Below are 22,555 nucleotides of genomic sequence, written 5' to 3' on the forward strand. Positions count from 1 at the left end.
AAAGCTAACAAATGACTTGTGAAACTAAAAATGGAAACAGTTCTGCATTTGCTTTGGTGTCCTGATTAAAGTGTTGTCAGATGCGTGAAGGCTTGGTTTCTGTGAGGACCAAAATAATCTTGCACCTTTCCTTTCTGCACTCGATAGGGAAAGTCACACTTTAACATTTTAGCATAGTGGCTCAACAATGAGATTTGCAAGGGTTTTGAGATATCAGAAAACTTAATTATTTAGATGACTGATTTCAGGTGTGCTTTGCATTACACTGAACTGCCTCTTCTCATTCCAAGCATAATAGTGATTTATATCCTCACTACGTTCAAAATGAATGTTTGAATAAGTTCCTGTAATGATGGCATTAAAAAAACACATACAGCCGGGCTGGGTGTGGCTCAGTGTTGAGTGTCGACCCAGGAACCAAGAGGTCACTGCTAGATTCCCAGTCAGGGCCCATGCCTGGGTTGGAGGCTCAATATCCAGTAGGTGGCATGCAGTAGGCAGCAGATCAATGACTCTCATCATTGATGTTTCTATCTCTCTCTCCCTCTCCCTTCCTTTCTCTCTAATCAATAAAAACATATTTAAAAAACCAACAAAAACAAATAAACAAACAAAAAACCACATACACAAAATTTCATCAAGGATACAGTTGTCATCTTTCCTTGTGCTATTTTTTGTGAGGTGTCTTTCAAATCTCAGTATCAGTATTGGACACATTAATAAGAGCAAATAAATAAATGTTTATCTCAAGTCATAGTTTGATTTTACTTTATACAAATATATGATATTTTCAGAGACAAATTATAAATAGTATGGACAGTTTGGAGAGCAACTGTACTTGGGGGTGACTTATTTTTCCCCCCAATTCATTTCCATTTAATTTACTTTGCTAGATACTCTGATGTATTTGTTGTCCAAAGAAGTTTATCAGCCATGTCCCCCAAAATAAACTACTTAAGAAAGGGGACCAAATAAAACCTTCCACTGAAAATTCCCAGGTTTATAATCAGTAATTTTGCTCTATTGACTGAAGGAGAGCTTGTCATCAGCCCTTTTGGGTGTAGTTTTTACTTTATATGGTATCAGAATTTTTATCAACACTCAAAACTTAAATTAATTTCTGGCATATTAATATGTGAAGATGAATGCATGGCAAATTTCTTTTCAGAATGATTACTGAATGTGAAAACAACTACCAGAGTCCGCAACACATTTACCTTGTTTGGCATTTCAGGGAGTCTCCAACAGTGTCTCCAACAGTACCCAAAAAAGGTCATTTTAGAAGATGACTTCTACACATTAACCATCTCTTGACCCTTATGTCTCTTTCCTAAAAATATCACAGGGTCAAAATACCTGTATACACTCTTTTCCTACAATGTTACTGACAGCCCATGTGATAGACTTGTCTTGAAGCTAAGATGCTCCCGTTTCTATGCACGTAAAAGGTAAAGGGAATATAAAAAAGAATAAAAAATTAGTACGTTGGTGAAGAAAGGTAATATGATGTAACTAAAATGTCTTGGGATCAGCTTGACTGACTAATTTTTAGCTCTGTTTTCCCCTAGTCATGAGGCATTAATATATTATTTATTTAAAATGTAGACATCAGTGATTCCTGATATAAATTTGTGTGGGTGTTATAAGAAAGGCCAGACACACTATCCTAATACAGGGCTAGTACAATACAGGTTAATTACCATCCATCACTGAGACACTTGAAGGCATGAGAATAGATAGGAGAACTTTGGGGAACATTTGATTAACAATCAGGAGGGTGGAAGTCAATGAGGATACTACGAAAAAACAATACAAGAGGTTGAAGAAGAATCAGGAGCGAACAGTAGTTTATAGGTCAAGGATTTAAAAATAATAATAATAAAGAGCAAACTGTATAATCTTTCATGCAGAGGCAAAAGGCCTGTGAAGAGGTCACTGGATTTGAGATTAGGTAATTCATTTTTTAAACATTTTAGCAGAATGAAGGGAGCAAGAAAGGGTGACAAGAGACAAGGGCATGCTACTGGAAAAGAGAAGCATAAGGAAAAAATCGAGGCTGATAAATAAGAGTAAAAGGAAAACAAAAACGGAGAGGGCCTATATTAAAAGGGCAAGAGTAGGAAAGGGGGAAATACTTACAGTGCACCTAATACACACGGTATATGGACCGATATAGATACTGATCCTGATTAAGGCACTGGGCATGCAGCAGAGTAAAACCACCACCACTAAATAAACAAAACAGCAAAAAACAGCCGCAAATCCTGATCTACTGTGAGCTTTAAAAGAATGAAAGGAGAAAGAAGGAAGTGGAGACGACGAGAGTGCAGCAGGAGACACTGACGCTGGACTGAGGACCGTCTACGGAGGGTAAAGCAAATGGAGCAAACGTAGGCCGAATAACCACGAGGTGAAGGTGGGAGAGGGGAACCCTGAGGGAAACAACACATATTATATTTGTTTTCTCCAGGCGTGGATCCCAAATTTTTACTGACATAAAGGGGCTAGTTTTGAAAAAGGAGTGAAGTGTGAGACTGCTGGGAGTGACATGCTCAAAGGAACAGGAGGATGCCTCCCAGGCTGCATTCTCTGCATCACTGTTTCTTATATTGAAGTTACCGAATATTAGCGCAACTTCAGTATTATCAGTAAAAGCTTCAACCAGATTTTAGCCTCACCTCTCCTACTTCCTACAAGCTGTTCATTTAGCAACAGATAAGATATAGAAAATATTCGGCGATTACCTCATACAAACCATGATTTTTCTTGGTCCATCATGGGTGAGGAAATAAACTGATAATACATTCCTTTAAATGCTTTATTTGGTTGTTTGGTGGTTGCTTTAAATACTTTAATCACATGCTGCTTGAAGTCAGGAGATATCAAAAAAATACAATCTTAAGAACTATAAACATAGAAGTGTTTTTATAGTTTATTTACCTTTGGAAATGTTGTTTATCCAACTGGGATATAAGCTTTTTGCTCATAGGAATAAATATTTTCTGATCTAAATGATTTGGCAGCTAAGCAGTTCTCTATATCCATCTTATCTTACTTTTTCAAGAGCCTGCCTTTTTCCATGGGTGAAATGGATTCTGTGCAGCCCAGAATGTCATCATTATTTACTAACTACTGAAATGCGTATGTAGTCATTTAGCAAGACCCAACCTTGCTTTGTGAAGTTCACTCACTGTCTTTAACATCAAATTCTCTCTAAACAAAATGGTTTAGAAAACTAATATCTAAAATTTGGTTGAAAACTCTATTGCTAATATAATTATTTTTATCCCATTACCTTTAGACAAGTAATCATGACTGAAATGTCTGCATTGTATAATGCCTTTGAGGATAATATTGCTTGTTGTTTTCTTATATCTCTAGAAACACGTGTAACAAAAAATCATTTGTAGTCACACAAAAAAGTATCTTAATAAAGATCAAAGAATTAGAATTTAATTCAACACAATAGGGTAAAAAAGTTATCCTGAATTATTTCACTAGCAGTTGTGTTACAATACTCTGAAACATCTGATGAAGAAGGGATATGTATCAACTTTAATCAGCATTTAGATGCTATAAATGAAACTAAATATAAAATATTCTATGCCCTGGCCTGTGTGGCTCAGTTGGTTGAGCATGATCTTGTGCACCGAAAGGTCACCTGTTCAATTCCTGGTCAGGGCACATACCCAGGTTGTGGGTTGGATCCCCACTCGGGGTGAGTACAGGAGGTAACTGATCGGTGTTTCTCTTTCTCTGTCTCTCTTCCTCTCTCTCTAACATCAATAAAAATTTATTTTAAGAAATCTTCTAAACATGCACAATGTGAATGTCCTCAATTTCACTGAACTACACACTCAAAATGGTAAATTTTATTACATATTTAAAACCACAATCAAAAATTTTTCTAAACACAAGAGCAATTCAAATGTACACTTAATTTATATTGATAATTTGTAAAGAAGTATCAGACATTGATGAGGTAAATTGAGCACTGCTATAGTATCTAAGATCTTTTAAAATGTAGTGCTATCAATTATTCATTATCATTTGGCTTCTACATTTTTAATGAAACACTGTGCCCTTGTTATAAGAATAGCTTTGTTACCTATGTTTAATGAAAGCATCACATCCAAACTACATGTGAGCAAAAACTATGACTATGATAAGCATAAATATTAATGTCATTAACAGCCCAAGAAATTTATTCAAAAATCTTATGACAAATATAATTATATCAATAATACATTATCATTGTCTCATCATTTTATTTAAAAAACATAAAACACATCATTAATTCAAAGAGTAAGGAAAAAGTGAAAAATAAATGTTCAAGTTGATATATAAACATGTACATTTGTGCTTAATGAAAAGAAATTATTTAATGACCATTATGTATACTCGATATATAAGAAATAAAAAATATGAGACAGTATCTATAAACTATCAAGGCATGATAAAATATAGATCTGACAGAGCCCTTTGTGAATAAGCATTTATATGTTATGTGTTGATAGAAATAATATCTTTAGTACATGTTTTCTTAATTTTAACAGTTTATATATGAATTTTACAAATATATAATACATTTTGAATTTTTGGCTGAGATGGAAAATTAAGCCTGGGGATTAGTATCTAAAACTTTCAAATACATAGTAGACACAGAATACATTGAACAAATAAGTGAGTGAATGAATGAAGACTAGACTTCTTCAGATTGATTATCAAGTGTGATAATATTAAAGTATCACTTTATAACGTAAATTCTCCATAGATTATATCTTTGTAATACAGAGCACTTTTTCTTTTAACTGCATATATTTCGCTTTCCCTTTAAATTAAAGGCAAAATCTAACATTGTAAAATGGCTCTTTCAACCTTGTTCTTTAAAAAAAAAATCAACCAGGGAAGAACTGGATGATCACCTGAGGGTGACACGTAGGTGCTCCTAAGCAACTTCGTGCAGAGAGAAGATTCTTATGGAGGCAAAACCAAGTACTAATAAACAAACAAAAAACCTGATAAGAGAAATAGTAGGATCATAAAAAAATAGTTTCTCCTATATAGGTGAAATTTGATTTCAGGGCATATTTGTGTTGTGTGTGTTCTGATGGTTTCGAGGGCTACAGAATATCAGGATCACAGATCACTGTCCCCTGCAGAGCAGCTGAGAAAGTGGTGAGGTCCCCAGCCCCAGGACGGGGCTACACAGGGGCAGCCCAGCTCAGGTCCTCCACAAGCACACGTGGGGCACGAGAAGGTAGGGCTCAGGAGCTGGCGGCCTGCTCCGGAGTGTCATAGCTGCCTCTCTCTAGTCATGAATCATGAAGTGTTGGAAAGTGCCCTTGTCCTGAACTGAGGTACATTTCTTCGCGTGCCTAATATAACGTGTGCTTTTGAAGCATGACTTGTCTGACTGGTAAATAGGGGCCTTTAAATGAAAGAGACTTTGAAGTTATTATTTTAAAGATCACTTTCATCCTGAGGCTTCTATGAAGATTAACAAACATAGTGGGATGGCCAGCCTCCTGCTGGCCTACAGAGCCTGTGGGAATCTCAGCACATACGCAGCTCATCTCTCTTTAAGTCAGAAAGCGAACAACTTAACCAAATACGAAAAAGGAACAAACCTGAAAGTTCATTAGATAAGCATTTCTTTTCCTCTAGATTTTTATATTTTTCATGTGTTCTATATTAAATTTCCTACATCTTTTTTTATATTAAAATGTTTGGAGGGTGAGAAAAAAGGGGGGAATCAGTGGTGGTATTGAATAAAAAGAGCTGACAAAAATGATTTTAGATGACATTGTTTTGACTGGAAATCATAAGCACACATGACCAATTACTGCTCCTAAATCTACCTAAGTCAACTGATAGCTTCAGTGCCATTCCCAGGAATCAGTGTTTCCCTTTCCCAATTCATTATTACATTAAGCATCATAAGAGAATAATTATTTAATGAACAGCATATAACTATGTTTTGATAGAAAGATGGTCTCAACATATACTTCTCTATTTCTACCTCTTTTGTCTCTACATGTGTCAATCTATTGTCTATATACCTACTTAAATGGATATCATTCATCAATAGGAAATATAAAGGACAATACTTTATTTAATAACATTGCAAAGAAATATTTTTTCTTTCTGAAAAATACCAACTTTAAAACTCATGGCCTTGCTAAACATTTTACTTGGGAAAATTTTTAATTAAAATAAATGTAAACAAACATAGGCTTCTTATTAAAAATATGTTTGAGGTTAAATTAATAAAACACTGCTACTAAATCTCAGATACTCTTCAGTTTTTCTCTCTCCAATAATAAATGACAAAATTTCACCAATCTTCTTAAAACATGGGCTATGGTTATCAAATTTGATGTTTAAATTATGCATATTTAAATATCTATTTGAGAGTTATCAATACAGTTTGTAAGGTAAGAATTTCTACAAATGTTTGTCAATATAAAATATATCTTAAGGATATTATTTTATATTAAATATTAAATATTTTAAAATATTTTCTCCAACACAGAAAGTTCCAATTGAACCCTTTTTTGATACATTACCTTGGATGTAATTTAGATAGTCAAAGTATTAAAATAATTATGTAACAGACACTTGTTTTTTAAATTATTCTGTTTTTAAGGTAAAGCTTTAATTTATACTTTTGATCTTTCTTATTTCTGTATAAAAAATAAGGCTTAAATATATTTTTTAAATGTTTCCATACATAAGTGGAAAAAATACACGCTCAGTAATTACATTATTATTCTTTTTTCTTTGGAAGGAGGGAAGGATATCTTTCTAAGAGTTCAAATTGTTTCTATAACTTTAATACACATTTTTTAAAAACCACAGTTTGATTTATATGTAAAATAGGACAGCCTTTCTCCTGTCTTTTGCCAATCAGTGGTTTTTCCACTCAAGCAACCCTGTATTTATTCTGTAAGAAAATATCTATTCATGTGAAATAAATCTAGCTCTTCCAATTTTCATTTAATTTGCATGGGTATCTTGGAGGTACTCTGAAATCTATTTTTCCTCCTCACTAAAAGTGTCATTTTTCTTCACGCTGCTTGAGTTATAAGTAACTTTAGAAGCATATGTACACAGAGTAAGAAGGTGAAAAAATATTTCTTTTGTCTATACATTTAAGTTTAGAAGCAAAAGAACATATCAGCAAAACAAAATGATAAACCTTGATAGGGAAACAGAAATTAAGAGAAATGGAAGGGAAGAATATTTTACATGCTTTATTAAAAGAGAAACTAAGGATTACTTGAAGCCTGAAATGCTAATCTAGGTTCAATTTTCTTGAAGCGTTTCTCATTTCTAATTCATCGTGAGAGAACCAGCAACATAATATTAAACTCCATGCCAGAAGTCATAATATACAATATTCTACTGAAATTGCATTAGTCGCTACATATTACCTAGGAAAAGCTGGCACATTTCTGCAATAATAACCAATGAGATTCAGGGTGGTAATATAGCAAATAAAACTTCATTATCAGCCACTTTTATTTGAGATCAAATACAGGTCTCTTTCCTAGTGGGTTATTATTGCTACAAGGAAAAACAACTAAATTATTTCTGTTTTATAATTGTGCTTCTATTTGCATTCATGTTTTATTTATTTAAGATTTATAACCATGAGTTTATGTTAACTTTGGACAATAGATAAACACAACATGTTTTTCTGCTCTGCAGTAACAAAATTATAGACAGAGAGAAAGAAGAAAGGAGGCAGTGAGGAAGGTTGAGAGGGACAGGGAGTGACAGAAAGAGGGACAGAGAGAAAGACAGAGGGAGGGAGAGAAGGAGGGAGGGGGAGGGAAAAAAAGAAAAATTAAAAAATAAATCAGAAATATCAATAATATTTATATATAAATAACATTACTTATAATCATTCTGAATATGCATTACATTCAACAACTATTTATTGAAACCTCCTTGTGAAAATGTTAGGATGTGGAAAGGGAAAGTCAAGTCTCTGCACCCCCTACCCCTCCCGCCCCCACCTTCCCAGCTATCTAGCCCAGCACATAGATTGAGACACCAAGTCAAACAAAAATCTTATAGTGAATTTAGGTTTGCTTAAATGTCTGGGGAATGAGGGCACAATGGTAAAATAATTTTCTAAGTGTTTAAAGATAGTAACACATTAAAAAGTTACTTTTGGTCCTATACTGAACAATTGGTTGAATTAGTAAATCTTTTCATTTTTTTAAAAATATGAAAATAATTTTTATGACTTCATCTCTGTTATTATATTCTGATTTTTAAGCATTTTAAGTGGACTGTTCAGTAACATTAAGTATATTCACATTGTTGTGCAACCAGTCTCCAGAATTCTTGTAAAACTTCAGCTCTGTACTCATGAAACAATATCACTCCACTCCCCTGTCCTCCCAGCTCCTGAGAACTGCCATTCCACTTTCTGTCTCTATGAATTTTATGACTCTAGGTACCTCATAAATGTGGAGTTATACAGTATTAGTATTTTTGCAGCAGGTTTATTTCACTTAGCATAATGTCTCAAGGTTTGTCCATGTTGTAGCCTGGGTCAGGATTGCCTTCCTTCTTAAGGCTAAATAATACTATATTTTTTCCATATTCCATATTTTAAAATCTATTTACCTGTTGATGGACACTTTGACTTCTCCTACCTTTTGGCTGATGATAATGCAATGAACATGGGTGTACACATATCTGTTAAATCCCTGCTTTTAGTTCTTTCCCAAAAAGTGGAATTGCTGGATGATATGATAACTCTGTGTTTATTTTGGGGGGAACATCCATACTGCTTTTCACAGCAATCACACCATTTTACATTTGCAACAGCACTGTTCCAATTTTATGTATTCTTGCCAGCAATTGTTAGCTGCTAATTTTTTGCTTTTCTTTTCTTCTTTCATTAAAAATAATAGACATTATTTGTTAGAACAGCTTTAGATTTACAGAAAATTATGGAGAGAGTACATGGGGTTGCCATATATCACCACTCCTACCCCTCCTAATGGCTGGGAAGTGTTACCTGGGTTGGTGCTGGTTCGCGTTTCCCTCATAATTTGTGATGTTGAGCATCTTGTCTTTATAGGCTCTTTGCAGATCTTTGGAGGTATTTGTTTTGTTCATTGAGTTGTAGGAATTAGTTACATATTCTGGATATTAACCTCTTATCAGAAACGTGATTTGCAAATACTTTGTCTTCTTTCATGTGTTACTTTTTCATGCCGTTGTAATGTCCTTTGATATATAAACTATTTTAATTTTGATATCATCTAAGTTACCTTTTGTTGTTGTTGTCTGGGCTTTTGGTGTCATAACCATAAAATCATTGCCAAATTCAATCTCATGAGGTGTTTCCCCTACATTTTCCTCTAAAAATTGTATAGTTTTAGCTCTTATGTTTAGGTCTGTGATCCATTTTGAATTAGGTTTTTTATATGGTATGAGGTAAAGGTGCAACTTCATTCTTTTACAGGTAGATATCTGGTTTTTTCCAATACCATTTGTTTGAAAAGACTGTCCTTTCCCCATTGTATAGTCATGACATTTGTCAAAAATCAGTTGTCTATATAAATGGTTTATTTCAAATTTTTGAATATCTTTAAGAAAAATAACAGGAAATGTGAAATTATTTTAATAATATAGCTTATGTAACTGAATATATAAAAGTATATTTTTATGTAATCAATATTTTAAAATAATTTTACATTTTTTAATAAAATTCTTTGAAATTCTATTTTCACTGATAACTGAATTTTGCTAATACATTTTCATCAGAAAAGTTTGTCCATGGTTTTCTTTAGTATATTTAAGACAGTTGTTTAAAGTCTTTGTCTAATAAATGGGAAGCCTGTGTCTTCAAGGATAGTTTCTGGAGGTTTATTTTATTCCTTTGCATGGGCCGTATTTTCCTGTTTCTTTGTATGCCTTATAATCTCTCACTGAAAATTGGACATTTGAAAAAACAAATAAACAAACAAAAACAGCCATATCTCCCAGTCTTTGCAGACGGGCTCTGTTTAGGCTCAGACCTTCACTAATTAGCCCAGCATGGAGGCTTAACGTCTTCCCTGGCCTTTTCTGGGCATTATCTTCCCTGGACCAATTTGTGTCCTTTTTCCCCTACCGCCAATTCCCTTATCTGTATACATGAGTGTTTTTAAATATCCTAATTTCTCTAAGGGTCTTAGCCCTGCTTCTTCTTGGGCCTTTGTTGTTTTATTGTTATTTCTCTCTCAGAAATCCCTTGCCTCAGGTGTCTGTGGGTCATTACCCCCTGCAGTTTTAATGAGCTATCTCTGCTGCTTTACTGCTTTCCTAGGTTCCACTAGCCTGAGATCTGATCTGTTTTAGGTATCTATACTTTGAGACTAATCTCTCAGGCAGTCTACAAACAGGTTAGAACAGTGCAAAATCATTTCACTCTGCTCTCTCCAGTTTGCAGAGGAGAACTGAAGTTGGGTGATGAATCCCCCGAAATTCACCATGCCACACTAGAGAGGGGATGAGAAAAGGTTAATAAAATCACAACAAAATTTTCTATTATTTCAAATGTGGCCTTTTCTTCATTGGATATTCACTTGATTGCTTGAGCTGTTTGATTTCCACAGCTCCTGGGCATGTGCCCTGACCTGGAATGGAACCAGTAACCTTTCAATGTTTAGGGGACATCCAACCAACTGAGCCACACCAGTCAGGGCTCATTTAATATTTTTAAATTAAATTTAATTTATTTTATTATTATTTTAAAAATATGTCTTTATTGATTTCAGAGAGAGGAAGGGAGAGGGAGAGGGAGAGACAGAAACATCAATGATGAGAGAGTCATTGATCGGCTGCCTCCTGCACGCCCCCACTGGGGATCCAGCCCTCAACCCGGGCATGTGCCCTGACCGGGAATCAAACCGCAAACTCCTGCAGCATAGGTTGAAGCTCAGCTACTGAGCAACACCAGCTGGGCTCATTTAATATTTAAAAACCAAGGTTGACCAAGGGTGGCTCAAACCATAAAAAAGGAAGTCATGAATAAGAGAAATTACTGCACTTTCTTAAGGAAGGAAGCAGTGCCTTTAATTTCATTCTTCAATAAGCATCTTAACCTGTTGGGGAGCAGCACTTTTAATAGCACTGGTCTAGAGTAAGACACTCTACTGGAGGCCTTCAGGATTACACAGCTAGAAATTCCGAGGGCTCAAAGCTGTCAAAGTAAGAGTCTAAAGTCCATGGAGAGAAACAAAATGAAGTTTCCGGCTGTATGGTATGGTGGGACTTCCCCAATTCCTTTATTGAATGAATTTGAGGCAAGCCAGTATTTTTACTACGACTTTTTTAAAGGACAACAGCAAAAACTATTCAAAACAAATTTAAACTAAACTAAAAAGGCTTTCCTCTGGAGCCAGTAATCTTAAAAGAAAATGAAGTCTTATTTCTAAGTGTTCTTTGCCTTTCCCGTTATTTTTTCTCTCTCATAGTGTTGCAGGAAGTGCTAGTTTGAAAGATAAAACTTCAAATAGCAAGATGAGAGAATAGAGATATTTTTAAAGCACTTAGAAAATTGCTAAATGTATGTAATTCAATTTTTAGGAACCGCAAGGTAGAAAATGGGTCTTATAAAGTGTCATTATGGAAATGCCACATTCTGATTAGTTAACAGCTGTGATGCAGTCCTAGATTAGAACAAATTTAAGCAATTGAAACTTTTCTGCATTATCAGAGAATTTTACTAGGTTTACTAAAAGAAATTTCACCAAGCTTTTCTCAAGAGATTTAAAAGTCACTTCGTGTTATTTATTTTCTGCTCTGTATGGCGTGTACACTCTTGGCTAACACTGACAGGGCCCATTTCTGTTCTCTCTCCTTGCTCAGTGACTTTCACTCTCCCCGTATATATTTAGTCCCTCGATGCTGATTTTTAACCTCTCTTTTGATTTATAATTTACTGTACCTGTCCCATCAGGCACTCTACAAATTCCTCTCCCTGTAGGTTATTTATTCAACTCTCATCTTTTATTTGGTGAGCACTAAAAAATTAAGTTCCAGTTGAGGAAATATATGTGAAAGTGTATAAAATGCAAGGGAAAGGCAAACTACTCTTGATGAGAGTTTTTATTATGTTTAGCAAGTTTCTAATTTTGGGGGGGAAAAAAGATTTAATGAAACTTACCAACAGAGATTTAAGACTATATTTGTTTTTGACACCTATGAGGTTTCTAGCTCTTGCATTTCTGGGAAGATAGGATCAATCCTTTAAATTATCTTAATCCAGTGTAGTGGGCAGATAAAATCTGATCGCTTTTCTTCATCAGAGACAATTCAAAAGTTAGTGAGTAGTTTCTTCATTTCTCATAAATGACATTTTCCTTTCAAGTTATGTGTGTTTCCCGATTTCTACTTAACAAATAGCTTAATATCATTAATCAATGTCACTCGATAAATTTAATTCAAAAACAAATAATTTGAAGAATTTTATATCTGGAAGAATATTTTGACCTATTAATAGAATGTTTAAGATGTGTGGCTAAATCACATCATGACAGACCTTAGAGAAAGTCACTCCATTATTTTGCTTATATAAATAAAGACTATAAAGGATATTAGTTTGATACATTTTATAATGCCCACATCAACTTCCGTCTAAGTGAAAATCTGAGATATCAAAGAAGTACATGAAATAATAATAATTAAAAACATAACCCCATAAAACAAACTGAACAGAGTGGACATATATTTTCCATATTTGATAGTTGCCTGAGATTATTCCTACGTACGGAGCACTGCCTGGAGGATACGCCCCTATCATGTATTACTTTAGTTAAAGAGAAATATCTATCCTTAGGTCCTCTCTAACAAAAGTCTGTAAGGTTAAATGATATTCCTGACTTATGTGTTCATGTTTTGGCTTGATGATATAAGCATATAAAAAAGGACACTATAAAAATTTGTTATAACTAAATTAATCATACCTCCCTCATTTTTTTTTTGTTTACTTTCTTTTTATTTTTTTCTCTTTACATTTAATTTGCTAGGCTATTAGATTCTTAAATCCCATAAGGGGAGAATATGACTTAGCAACAAGCAAAGAAAATAGTTCTTCTGATTTGGGGATCAAGACACATGACTGATAGACTGTGAAGTTCAGTGTTGGACCACTTGCACACTTTATTTTTTGGACATATTTGTATTGATTCCAAAAATAGCATATTTTATTGTGTGTGAATATAGGCAAAGAGTTTGAAAGTGATATTTATAGTTATTATAACTTCCTTATTTGGTGTTTAAGATTAGAATTCATAAATGTATGAGGTAAACATAAAATGCAATATTGATTAATCATTTTTCTCTACTTGTTCTCAGGGAAACCCCAAGTGTGGAATATTTTGAGTCAATTCCAACAAGGTCTCTTTTTATCTTATACCACAGAATAGCATTATAAATCTAGATCAATTTGTTTATAAAGAATGGTTTGCAGAGAATATCATATTACAAAAATTGTATCTGGCATTGTTGTGATTTTGAATGGCTTAAGGAATTTTCTCTTCAAAATCGTTATCTTAACCATGTAAATGGTTTGAAAATAGTTCTACCAGGTAACCTCTGAAAATGCATGAAGCATAACTACATAATAACTACCTATTTAAAAATGCTTTGAAATTGAGGTCTGCCGTCTCAGTATGCTATCAAATATGCATTTGAGCAATATATACCTGATATTGATTTTGGGCTAAATATGTGCCAGGCAAATCCATAGGTCTTTACTATATGTAAGTCAACCCTCTGATACAGTAACTGTTCTTTCTTTATATTATAAATGGGAAAACTGAAGCCCAGATTGTTGAAATATTTGTGGAGTCCTCATAACTATACATGACAAAGTTGACATTTGTTCCCAGGAAGGCTGATGTCAGATTCCAGATTCTTAATTCCTCTGTTTGCCATATACAGTTGCATATTAGAAAAAAGATCTAAAATAACATTTTCTCAGTGAAGTTATAATAGAAATAATATTAGTATTATGAATATTAACATTGATATGAATGGATATAACCAACACAATCTTCTATTATGTGTATATTCATTTTGTTTCAAATTTTTACATAATTCTTTTTACAAAATATTCATATTTTATTTTACATAAATATCTTTGTCTAATCCAAGACAAAGACTGAGGCCACTACTTGCCAAGTTTATACATATACTTAATAAAAATATTGATTTTTAATATTGATACTTGTAAACAAATAAGAGAGAGTTAGTATCTCAACTAATTGATAAATTAGTTGGAAATAAAAATATCTGAGTAATATGGGGAAACATGAGATTAAATAATTCAAATTTAAATTCAAACTGATGGCTTTAATAGGATGAAACTCCCGAATTTATTTCAATAGATTGAGCAAAAACTACACATAGGCCTGAGAAACCTGTAATATCATGAACACAACTTCAACAATATTGCTGATGAGATGCTGACCTCAACTGAATCTTTTTTTTGCCATTTTATGTTTTTATTGTGACAAAATATACATGAAATTTATCATTTTCATCATTTTTTTCATTTATGGTTATACTCTTATATTGTTAAAGTTAACATACAGGGGAATATACATCAGCTTTAGGCAGAGGGGCGAGGGATGGAGTAACACTTTATAAAAATAGATGGAAAAATGCGAGACATTTCCATCTATTTAATCTTGGTGTAGGTATATTTCATGATTTTTATACTTTAATTACATGTTTGAAAATGTTTTATATTTCTGGACAAAATAAAACCAGTATGTTTTTATAAATCATAAAAACATTTTTTAATTTGACTTTTACAATTTATTTTTGATAAAATCTTGTTTTATATATATTTTTTACTTTTCAAATACAGCTTACATTCAATATTATTCTGTATTAGTTTCAGATGTACAGGATAGTGGTTGGAAAATCACGTTCTTTAGAGAGTGCCCGTGTTTTTTCCACTGCAATGCACTCACATTTATGTACATCAGCGCCATTCATCTCCAGAACGTTTTCGTTGTCCCAACCTGCAACTGTGTGCCCATTAATTAAAACTCCCATTACCTTCTTCTCCCTGGCCCAGGTAACAGCCATTCTACTTTCTCTCTATAAATCTGACTACTCGAGCTACATGATCACACACTGTTTGTTCTCTGGTGTCTGGTTTATTTCACTTAGCCTAATGTGAAAGTTCACCCACATTGTAGCATGTATCAGAATTTATTTTCTTTTCAAGGTGAATAATATCCTATTGTACGTATATACCACATTTTGTTTTATTTATCCATGGATAGATGAAATGAAACCCTTAAGCTAATGTTGAATTATTTCCTCCAATATGCATATACTTAGAGAATTTCATGTAACTGGTTTAACAATAGATTTCTTATTTAGTCTATGTGTTCACAATTAATTTCTTATTTTAAAAACAGTAATGAGTTTCTGAACAAAGTTAAAGGTACTAGAAGACTCAAGACAACATGTATTTGTGGGTCATTTCCCTCCTAAAATGGTGCATTTAGAAACTTCTCTTACAGCCCGATATGTTTGCTAGATTATAAAGCACAACGGATATCAGTAGACAAGTGGCATCATTAAAATTTAAAACTGCTTTTTGTAATTGTTTATGATTGTGTTTTGTTTCTGTTTAGACTCTCTCTCCTGAGCATTCAACTTGCAATTCCTTTAAAATACTTGTTAAATGCTATAGTGTTTGAGGCATTGTGTTCTACTTGGGAATACAATTTAGCAGTGAAATAGATCCTATTATACAAATAATTTTATAAATAACTTCAATTGTGGGAAGTACCATGAAGGAAAATCCAGAATCTTGTGAGGATTCCAGTAGAAGGACATCCTAGTATGGGCTGAGGGAGGGGTGTTCTTCTTGACCCTGAACTTCAGATTCGTCTAGTGCCCCCTCTCCTGCCTAAATCCTGGATCTTTCCTCTAAGCTTATGGTAGTGACAGCGAAATAGTGAACTATTTCCTTGTTTTTGGTAGTCCTGCTTTCGTATACTGGACTAACCTCTCTCAATCGTGGCACAGCATCAGAGCACTGAGACTGTAATATATTGCGACTAGTTCCACTTTTATTTGAGGGTAGTGACAAGGTATCAGGGGTATGGGCTGCCTGTGTTCAAGTCACAGTGCTGTTATATACCAGCTGCGTGACTTTAGGCAAGTCACGCAATCTCTCTGAGCGTTTTATCCGCCAGTAAAATGTGGCCAATAAGCGGCAAAAATGGGAACAAAAGATAAATGTAAAGCACTTAGAATAATGCTTGGCAAACAATAAGCTCTATATGCCTATATATATTACTATGCAATTTTTTAATCTCTGAATTGGCTACAGTTAAACTGCAGATGGAAAGGATAGGATGGTCTTTAATGTTAATGACAATTATGCTCACACATGAGTTTATTAGTCCTTCATTCTTTGCACCAAGTGAATTTCATCTTTGTCCTTTGCTATCAAAAATCAACAAATGCAAGATTTTTTTCATTTTATTTGAAATGATGCCAAGATTTTTATCATCTCAGTCTGCTTACCGCAAAGAGTTTGCTGTCACTGTTTGTATCATGTCAAATAAGTACCACTGTAGCACAGAAATGCATCAGCCTTTCCTGGCCAAAAATAACTGAGCGGTGTGCCAAACTGAGAAGAGGCAACTCTGTGTGACTGCCTACGGGACCTTCGTGAAGTTGTTTAGGGACTCCATCTGTGAGATGAGACACAGTGAGGATTTCCATCAGTACACTCTGGTCTCTTGTAATATTGATTTTAGAAACCAAAGAATTCAAACACTAAAATGCCGGAATTTTTAATGGATGTATTTTAGTCAAAAGACAAATTACATTGAATTGGTATCATGGACACACAATCTTCAAAAATGAACATACTCTACCCAGAACACTGAATATTCTTTCTCTAAACAAGCCATTTCCAGCAATCATAATCTGTCACATTTTAATAAGACAGATGGGATATTTCTTTTGTAACTACTGACTCCTCTTTGAACTGCGCTATGGACTGTAAGATTCCATCTTGTATCAAAATAAAATCTTCTGAAAGACACGTCTTTTCTTGTTGCTGATCCTTAATAGACAATAAGTATCTCATGCTTTCCTAAACATACAATTGCCTTTGATTTTACCTAAATAAGAGACGTTTTGCAGGATGTTAACTTGCAGTCGTCATGTGCTTAGAAGTTATTTCATGCCAAGTCTTAAAGATTTTGAGTTACTATAATGTACAATAATGATCTCCCAGGGGCACATTCTGCTAACCACTTGAGGTCTTCCTGTCTAAACACAAAGTGCAACATATATCCTGCAATTCCCTATTGTGAGCTAAGGACTTCCTCTAGAAACTGCCATTACCAGAAAACAGTTTATTGTACCATCTACTGCTTTCTGTGATCGGGGAAAAGACTTTTATTTCTTGTGACTTTTTAGAAAGAAGTTTATCAGCATAACACATACAAATCAATTCTTAATAAACAATTGTGCAAATCATATATTGAGAATAATAACTATATATTAGTAGAAAAGTAATTTCAATAAACTGATATTTGTATTGCCCTGGTTGTATTGAGTGTTGGACAAGAATTTGAGGTTATTTTTTCTTTTCTTTTAGTAAAATGAAGGCTCCATTTGTATTCACACCACTGTATAAAAATAAAATGTTATGTAAGTTTACTCAGGTCATTTTGTAAGTATGATCATATCCCTTGGTGAGGTCTATAACTTTATTATTCAGTTTTAGAAATTACTTGATAAAGAAACTAAGATACTTTTTAAAAAACTCACTGTCCATGTTATTGTAAAGTCAAGGACACATAGGAACTCCAGGTCACCTTGAACATTAAGAATGTAAAACAGTAATGAAAAATATCAGGTGCTGAGGGACTGTGGTATTGGGATTGTACTGAGCCAGAGTATTTAGATTTATCTTGGTTATTAAGCAGAACTGGAACATCTAAAGTATGTACTTCCTTTGTTCAATTCTAGTGTTAAAACAGACTGAAAGATGTATTAAGTAATAAACCAAATAAAATGTGCTGAGTGGTCAAGTTTCATAAATAACAGACATCATAGGAAAGGCTAAAAAAATACACATAATGCTATTCTTACTAAGTTAAATGTGGAAATAGTTTTGAAATATAGTATGGATAAAAGTATATCCTATTTTCAAATAATCTTTATTTTTAATAAACATTATGTCTTAACTCTCTAAAAAATGATAAAGATAATTTGCCCTTTTTAACAGTTCAGTGGAATGTGTTATATTTCTGAAATCCTTCACTCTCAGTAAATATTCAGAACAAAACTTTTAAAATACTAAGATATCTAAGAATTCTTTGAATGTGGCTAAATTTATGATGATTATTTATCCAATAAAATAATAGATTTCTTAGCCTTAGATATTATATATAAATTATTTCTTAATCACTTTATTTTTTAATAATGAACAAACTATTGTTCATAGAACAGTGACTTAGTCAATCCCAATTCCAGCTACTACCAGAGCTTGTATTCTATCAAATTTTTCAAATATCACCTGACTTATCCACTTTAAACCTCATCAACAATTGATCAAAATATGCTGAATGAATTGGATTCATTTATTGTACAATACATATAAAAGTGTTCAAATAATACCAAATATATATAAACATATACACATATATTTATATATGTAAAATTTCTATATATGCACATATCTTCAGTGAATAAAATGGTTATTATAATGTTAACATTAATAATACTAGTAATATTATTTATAATCATAAATGTCCAGGCTGAAGTTCAGGTAATAATATCAGTTCAGCTTTGATCTACAGAGCTGGCCTAACCTGAGTGCTTCATTTAACCACTCCAGACCTATTCAACTATTAAACATTAAAATTGGATGTACTAATGTCTAAAGTGCTATGCAGCTTGTAGTTATAGTCTCTCAACAGTGTTTGACCACCTCAGTTCCTATCTTGGCTCTACCAATATTATATGAGTTACTTTAGTTATTTAATATCTATCTCAGCTTATTAACTTGTCTAAAGAAAATAATAATAGAAATTCCTTAATAAGGTTTTTGTAGGGATTGATTGTGTAACACTTAGTACAGTGCCTGGCATAATAAGCACTCAGTTAGGATTAGATATTTTTGAATTTTCTGTTAGCATCAAATTCAATTCCTGAATAATTTAATGCTGATCCATTGCCATTAATACCATTTATTCTGGAATCTGTTTATTCCTATTCCACCTAATGGTTCTTAGTTGCCTACCTGTCTTATGTACCTTTTAAATAAATCATTCTACATACTTCAGTCTCTTGTTGCTTAGTCTTATATCTGCTATTTGAACAACACACTGATTTATTTTTAAAGACCCAAGATTGTTTTCTGACCCAGGGCTCTCATTGGCTAGTACTTCAGTTGGAAATCTTTATGCTTCCATTCACACAAAAATCTAGAAAAAACAAAGATAAAGTGATAGAACCCAGATGTGTAACTGTTGGAGTTAGGGATGGAGATGGAGACAAACTGTGAGAGAAATATGAGAGAACTTTCAGGCTGATGGGAAAGTTTTACACCATGCTTGTAGGAGTATTCATGCGATTACATCATATTATTATAGACAGTTAGTTTGTATATTTACAATTGTTAAATATTTTTGTATGCAAGTAATACCTCAATAGACTGATTTATTTATTTATTTATTTATTTATTTATTTATTTATTTATTTATTTAAAATATTTCTTTGTTGATATCAGAGAGAGGAAAAGAGAGGGAGAGAGAGAGAGAAACATCAATGATGAATCATTGATCGTCTGCCTCCTGCACGCCCCCTGCTGGGGATCGGGCCCACAAGCCGGGCACGTGCCCCGACCGGGAATCGAACCCTGATCGCCTGGATCCTAGGTTGACGCTCAATGGCTGAGCCACACCTGGCCGGGCTAGACTGATTTTTAAAGATTGATACATCAAGGGAGAGGTACAATAAAGGAGAGCACATGTATCTTCTTTTTTAGTTAATGGCAATGTATTTATTTATAAAAAGGTCAATTTATATACCTTTTTAAAAAAAATACTTATTCCTGGTTTCTCTTTTATCTTTTAACTAGCATAATATTATTTATTCCTCTTCTGAGAAAATTTGAAATACCTGAGTAGAGTTAACTAGCAAAGGCAGTCTTTTCCAAAAATGTTCTGTAACAACTGGACATTCAAAAGTAATAAAATAAAATAAAAATAATAAAGAATCTACACATAGATGTTACACCCTGCACAAAAATCAAATAAAAATGAATCATATTCCTAAATGTAAAACACAAAATTATAAACCTCCTAAATGTTAAAACTATAAACCTCCTAAAATAAGAGAAAACATGAATGACTTTGGCTATGGTGACAACTTTTAGATACAATAAAAGCCACAATCTAGGAAAGAAAAAAAAAGATAAGCTGGGTTTCATTAAAATTTAAAATGTCTGCCTTGTGCAAGACACTGCTAAAAGAGTAAAAAGACAAGTCACAGACTGTGAGCAAATATTTTCTAAAGATATATATTTTGAGCTTGGCAGGTGTGGCTCAGCTGTTAAATATCAACCTATGACCCAGGAAATGGTGGTTCAATTCCTGGTCAGGGCACATGCCCGGGGTGGCGGGCTCAATCTTCAGTAGGGGGCGTGCAGGAGGCAGTCGGTCAATTACTCTCTCATCATTGATGTTTCTATCTCTCTTCCTTTCCCTTCCTCTCTCTGAAATAAATATACATTTAATATATATAGATAGATATAAATATAGATATAGATGATATAGATAGATGATATAGATGATATATATAGATGATATAGATATAAATAGACATAGATGATATATAGATGATATAGATACAGGTGATATAGATACAGATATAGATGATATAGATATAGATATAGATATATAGATATAGATATAAAAACTTAAAGGACTGTTACCCAAAATATACAAAAGACAAAATCAATAATTATAAAACAACCAACCAGCTTCAAAGATGGGTCTAAGATCTCAACAGACACCTCAATAAAGAATACTTAGATGGCAAAAGACAAGAGAAAAGATGATTCATATTATGTTATCAGGGAAATAAAAATTAAAGCAACAATGAGATACCACTACACACCTATTAGAATGGCCAAAACCTCAAACACTGACGACTCCAAATGATGACAAGGCTGTGAAGAAGCAGGAACCCTCATCCACTGCTGGTGGGAATCCAAAATGGTACAGCAACTTTGGAGGACATTTGGGCAGTTTCTTACAAAACTAAATATACTCTTACCAAGTGATACAACAATCATGATAACTTGGTATATAAACAAAGTAGTTGAGAAAAATTATGTCCACCCAAAATTCTGAACATAGACATTTACTGACAAAACCTGGAAGCAACCAAGGTGTCCTTCAGTAGGTGGATACATAAATGGTAGTTAATCCACACATGAACTATTATTCAGCAGTAAAAAGACATGAGCCATCAAGCCATAAAAAGGCATAGAATAACCTTAAATGCATATTACTAATTGAAAGAAGACAATCTGAAAAGGCTACACACTGTATGATTCCAACTATATGACATTCTTAAAAAAGTATAACTATGGAAACAGTGAAGAGAGAGATAGAAGCATCAATGTTGAGAGAGAGTCATTGATCAACTGCCTCCTGCATGCCCCCTACTGTGGATCGAACCAGTAACCCAGGCATGCACCCTGACCAGGAATTGAACAGTGACCTCCTGGTTCACAGGTCAATGCTCAACCACTGAGTTAAGCTGGCCAGGGCAGTTGTGGATTTTTGTAGATATTCTCTAGCAAGTTGGGGAAGTTCTCCTCTATTCCTAGTTTACTGAAGAGTTTTTATCATGAATGAGTAGTACAATTGGTCAATTGTTTTTATGCACTGATATAATAGCATAATTTCTCTTTTTTAGCCTGTTCATGTGATAGATTATACTAATTGATTTTCAAATATTGAAGCAGCCGTGTATACCTGGTATAAATCTTATGTGGCCAAAGTTTTACAAAAATAACAAAAATATCATTATATATATATATATATATATATATATATACACACACACACACACACACACACATATACACATGTATATACACACACACATACACACATATATATATACAATTAATGGTGTTAAATTAACATTATAAATGAGATTATGCTGAAATAAAAATTAATATGACTAAGAATAAAATATATTAAGATGATAGAAAGAACAATAGAAGAAAAACCTATCAAATATGGACTATGATAAAAATTTTGCTGAAGTTAGCATAGATTCACAATTTGCATTGTATAGTGAAATACATGTAAGATAGACCTAAAAGTTCTGTATAAAACTAATACAGAATATTATAAATGAAGTGAAATTCACTGACATATATTATTTTATTTTAAAAATGTTAAAAGATGATGAAAGTGCTCTCTCATCAAAGAAGATATAAACTCTTGATACAGATCTTTTTATAATAACT

This window comes from Miniopterus schreibersii, assembly GCF_964146895.1.
Source record: "Miniopterus schreibersii genome assembly, chromosome: 10".
In the NCBI taxonomy this organism is placed as follows: domain Eukaryota; kingdom Metazoa; phylum Chordata; class Mammalia; order Chiroptera; family Miniopteridae; genus Miniopterus; species Miniopterus schreibersii.